A 6,000-nucleotide genomic window follows, 5' to 3' on the forward strand; every position below is an offset into this window, starting at 1 on the left:
TTGTTAGCATCCCCATCAGTGCGCTGGAGGTTGTTCCTGGCAGGTATCACCAGAATCGGAGATCTCCTGGACTACGACCGGAGGGACTGGGTGGATCCCCTGGCATTTGGCCTCATACCCCATGGCACATACTCCAGAAGGTGAGGGCTGCCTTACTGCCCACTTCTTGGGTCTTCCTTGAGCAGGTCTTGTGGGAGGGTGCTCCCGGCCTGCCTCTCACCCCTTACCCTCTGGACCTTTTCATCAGGCCTCTGCCCCTCGCAACCCTCCACCCCAGGCCCCAGTTCCCCTCTGCATAACCCAAGCTGGCTATGTGATTTGCAGCTGGTTCATTTTTGAACCGTGCCTAGGGAACAGCTGTACACATCTGTGCTCCTTCTTTTCATTTTCTCACCCTTGTGTCCCTCCCTGGGTGGGGAGGTGCTCTGTGACTGTGGGCCTATTTCCTCTTCTCTCTTCAATTACACATCCAGGCAAAGTTCCTCTGGGCCATATCCACTGGCTCCCTATATACCTCTGAGGTGAAGTGGGCGCTGTATGGAGTTCTCTCCTTATTGTCCCCCTCAGGATCCCTGCTTTTGTCCCTGTAACCCTGACTCCCATTCCTGTTTTATCATTTGTTGTCCCCTGTATCCATTTGAGTTTAGTGACTTCTCCCCTTAGGCTGGGGGAGGGGCCTACAGCTGTGAGGGGGCTTGCACCCACCCACCTTCCTGGGACTTCAATAGGTGCAGGCCTTCATTGAAGCGCCCCTCGGTACACCGGAGATTGGTCCTGGAAGGAGCCACGAGAATCGGAGAACTCCTGGAGTACAACTGGGTGGATCCCCTGGAACTCGGCCAACGCATGGAGCTTTCCACTCCCCCCATTCTCAGATGTGTACTCCAGGAGATGAGGGCTGCCTTACTGCCCACCTCTCGGGTCTTTCTTGAGTGAGTCCTGTGGGAAGGTGCTCCCTGCCCACCTCTCACTTCTGGCCCTTTGGGCCTTGTTATCGGGTCCCTGCCTCACGAGTCCCCCCAACCCTTCTCCCCTGAATAACCCAAGTCAGCTGTGTGACTTGCAGCCAGCCAGTTCATTTCTGAACTACACCTAAAGAACAGCTGTATGTGCTTGTGCTCCATATTTTCATTTCCTCACCCTCGGGTCCCTCCCTCACACTAAGTGGCAGGAACTTTTATCACCAGTGAAGGGTGAGGAACCCAGGTGGGCCAGCCTGTAATTCACCTTGGTCCCACGGCCCACCAGGGATATCAGCTGGCAGCTCCTTCATGGAACTGTGAGCACAGGCACGTATTTGGTGTGGTTGACCCTCCCCTCCCCTATATCTGCTCCTTCTGTGGCATCAGGAGACCCCTGGCACATGTCTACCTAGACTGTGCCAGGTTGCAGCCCCTTTTCTGGCTCCTCCAGTTCCTTCTCCTCAGGTTTTGGCTGCACTTTTTCCTGCATCTTCTGATATGCGTACACCCCATCCAGGGCCCCATGAAGTCAAGAGACCTCCTCATCAACGTCCTCCTGGCCCAGGTGTCCATCCAACACACCCAGAGGAGGATGCTGGACTGGGAGGTGCTCTGTGACTGTGGAGCCTATTTCTGCTCCTGCCTTGGCTCACATATCCAGACAGAGTTTCTCTGGGCTGAGTTTGCTGGCTCCCTAGACACCTTCGAGGAGCAGCAGGTGCTGTCTGGGGTTCTCTGCTCTGTGTCCCCTTCTGGATCCCTGCTTTTGAAACTGTAACCCTTCCTGCTGTCCCTGTTTTCTCATTACTTCTCCTCAGTACTTGCTTGAGCCCTGTGTTCAGTAGCTCCTCCCCTTAGGCCGAGGGAGGGGTCTTCAGCTGTGGGCAGGGATGCACCCACCCACCCCTGGATTCCCAATAGTTCTAGGCCTTCATTTCTGACCAGAGGTCAGGGGGGCATAAAATGAAGAACATGAACAAGTGGCCTGGTTTTCAGACGTGCTCCTTTTGCTTCAAGTGCCCAGATTTGAAAACTTCAGCCTAAGTGTCTTGGCCAAGGTCACCCAAGTGGTTTGTGGCAGACAGGGGCAGAGCCCACATCTCTTGATCCTCCTAGTTACAAGACCATTCTTCTCATTGGTACATTCCAATTAAATCCACGTTCTCTGGAATGCTGACTGCTTTGATGGAAGAGGTCACCCTGTCTCTGGCTGTTGCTAAACTTGTCTTACCAGAGATGACTTTCCCTTGAGGCTCAAAGACACTACTAAAGAGCAAGTTTTTACCTTTGGAATAGACCACATTGCACTACAGTGTCAGCCATTTCCAAATATATTTTCAGGGTGGAGTAGCAGGAAACCTGAAAGCTCATCGTCCCTTCAGCCTCGCCAACCTCAATCTTGATCTCACTTACACCAGTTTTTCACAAAAGTAAAACTCCATTTATTTCAGCAGAGTCAGTCCAGTTTTACACCCCCATTGGTGACAGGAGAATCAGGCCCAGTACATTTACTACCCACTCATCCTGCTTTCCTCCAAGCTAGGGTTATAAAGAAAGCAATTTTGTTCAAAAATGGAAACCAAATGGAAAGATTTTTCTCCCTATCTTTCTCCTTTCTGTAGTTCATGCAACCTCCAGGACATGAAGTGTATCACAGACCAAGGGTAAATGTTTGTGATTCCTTTTTAAAGTATGAGGAGCTCATCCCTCTATGAGAGCACTTTTGCTTACAGTGAAATTCCATGGGGAGCATTTATACATTTTACACACACACACACACACACACACACACACAAGAATGTGTGATTTTACATGTTTATAACGCTACAATTGACAGGTATGAGCCCTATATAGACAGACTTAAAGAGCAATGGCTATTGCACCAGCTGTATTTAAATTATAGGTTGGTGAAGATGCAGATTTACTTCAACCAACAAATGTAGGGATTTGTTGCCAAACAGCGAATTGTGTCGATTTCAGCAAATTATTCAGTCACAAACAAATAAACAGGCAATGATCAGGCTTTGTTTGGATAATGTCAAAGTGAAACATTTTGATTTTTGGGGATAAGTTCACCAGAGAATTTAGGCACCATTCACAAAACCCCAGAGGTTGGGGTGGGGGTTCCCTTCCATACACCCATAGCCCACTGATTAGGGTACTCACTTAGCAGTAGTGACACCTGGGATCAACTCTCTGCTCCCAGAGTAGGGATTTGAATCTGGGTCTCCTACATTCCAGGTGGGAGCCCAAAACCCGAGACTATTAGCTAGGTGGGGATAGTGCTCTGTCAGTCTCACCTTTTGAAGCTGATCCACTGTGTATAAAACATGTCTATATTCCCTGGGCTAGAGAGATAGAGTAAAGAAAAGGAAAAAGATGAGACTTTGTAGACTGGTGGTAGGGCACTCACTTAGAAGGAGGGATCCTGGGTTCCAATCCTTATGCCAATTTGTCAAAATGCTAATTTGCCAAAAGTTCCCCCCAAACCCCAATGAACATTATTTTTGGTCCACCTTAAACTGAATTTTTGTTTATTTTTAGGAACGGCCAGCAAACCAGAAAAACTCATAGACTCATAGACTTTAAGGTCAGAAGGAACCATTATGATCATCTAGTCTGACCTGCACAATGCAGGCCACAGAATCTCACCCATCCACTCCTGTAGGAAACCCTTAGCCTATGTCTGAGTTATTGAAGTCCTCAAATTGTAGTTTGAAGACCTCAAGCTGCAGAGAATCCTCCAGCAAGTGACCCATGCCCCATGCTGCAGAGGAAGGCGAAAAACCTCCAGAGACTCTGCCAATCTGCCCTGGAAGAAAATTCCTTCCCAACCCCAAATATGGCGATCAGTTAAACCCTGAGCATGTGGGCAAGACTCACCAGCCAGCACCCAGGAAAGAATTCTCAGATCCCATCCCATCTAACATCCCATCACAGATCACTGGGCATACTTACCTGCTGATAATCAAATATCAATTGCCAAATGAATTGCCAAAATTAGGCTATCCCATCATACCATCCCCTCCATACCAGTTATTCACCCAGTTTTAATTTAAATCTATACAGAAATCTACATACATCACCACGTGGTTACAGGAAAATAATGGGTTATGTAGCCTGTGGGCCTAATTCTCCTCTCACGCAGATGAGAATCAGGAGTAATTTCACTGAAGTCAATAGAAAGAGCCTCAAGTGTTGTAAAATTGGGGTTGCTCCACTGACTTCCATGGAGTTACTCCCTGATTTACACCTGTGAACATGAAAGGAGAATCAGGCATGTGACTGGAGCTGTGCAGAAAAAGGTCATTCCATTTCCGTGAGGATTTTCATATTTTGAGGTTTGGTTTCTATACGATTTGGAATGAAAACCAAACATTTTGAAATTCTCTATGAAAGGGAAATTCCCTGGGTCCCTGATTCAGGGACAGACGGCATGACTGGCAGTCCCAGAGCTGCAGACCTGGAAGCTGCAGAGTCCCTGGTTCAGGGGCAGTCTGTATGGGTGGCTGCCACAGAGCAGCAGATCCTGGAAGCCCAGGCTACAATGAGCCATCAGTACCAAATTCTTTGTTTACAACAAATTTTCCATCATGAGAATCAACAATACCAGCAAATCTTTTATTACAGGTGTAGTAGGAAGAGAGCCTAGGATATAAGCCTTTGTATCAGAGACCTGGTTTGAGGCCTCGGCTAAAGTAGTAGTCAAAGCTTTGCTGATATAAAGCAAAGACAAGCTGTGAGCAAGAGGCAGGAACTGCTCACAGAATCTGCCAAGAACAGGGCTGATATTGCAGAAATACACATTTCTCAGAAATGCCAGGCACAGAGTACTCACACAAACACATCTCAATATCAAGTGGTACCAGAACATCCTGCTATCAAGGATGGTACAAAAACACTCCCCAAGGATAACAGGAACACACTGACCCCTCCTAAAATATAAGATCAGTATAGCAGTACATAATAAAGATGTTTTAATCAAACCAACATGTACAAGGTGATGGGTAATAATGAGCCACATCAGGGGACAGTAACTAACTATGTTAGAGGCAGTATGTAACTTGTTTGTATCCGGGTATAGAAATGTATCTCAGAGGGAGTATCTTTGTCTGCCTTAGGGAGGAATGGAAAATCCCGCCATTCACTGAGCTGGTCCATTGTTACAGGCATACATGTATTAGTGGTCCAATAGAGTCTGTGGAATACTGCTTTGTCAACAATAAACCTGGCTGGGTGCCTTCATCCTTTAATGGATTTTGTGGTCATTGGGCAGTTTGCTCGAGGTCTGCCGTGCCAGCTGTCTGCGCAGGGCTGGGGCAGCACACAGAGGGAACACACAGACGCAGTCAAACATTGATCAACATCTAACCACACCAGTGACCCATGACCGTTGATCTTGTAAGTAAATGAGCTGTCCTCTGTAGGAATCACAATCTAATATGACAGAAAACCATGGGCTAGGAAACTCTGTTATTCCCTCAATGGAAATCCCCCCAGAGTTTCATGAAATTGAACCCACTGAATTGCCAGCAAGGGCAGGCCCATATGAATTTAAAAAAGAAAGTGGGGAAAAGTGGACAGATGTGTCATTCTGGGGGGAGTTCTCCTCCTCTTTTTGCCTGTGAGTGATGTGATCCCCCTAGAAGGACTGGCCAAACCCAGAAACATTTCCTGGGATTCCTTCGGCCTAAAAGAAGAGAGGAGCCTTCATCCGCCCCCTCTATAAGGCTCCAGTCCCAGGCCCTAGGCAGCGTTAGCAGCCTGGGTTCCCTGTCAAAGCACAGACACCCACAATGGACCCACTTCCTCTCTCTGTGGTCATTTTCTTTGTCCCACAAATCTGTCTTGAAGACACAACCCTTGAAACAGGGTAGCATAGCCTCTGAGATTTCCCTCCTCAGTCTCTAAGGATCAGTATGCCCTGTTACACATCTCACTGTCTTTTTCTTACACCTTCTCCTTTCAAAAGCATTGATTTTAAACTATATTTGTAGATTGTTATGGAAATAAACATGTCACTCTGTGAAAATGATCA

Source organism: Mauremys reevesii, unplaced genomic scaffold, assembly GCF_016161935.1.
Source record: "Mauremys reevesii isolate NIE-2019 unplaced genomic scaffold, ASM1616193v1 Contig10, whole genome shotgun sequence".
NCBI classification, from domain to species: Eukaryota; Metazoa; Chordata; order Testudines; family Geoemydidae; genus Mauremys; species Mauremys reevesii.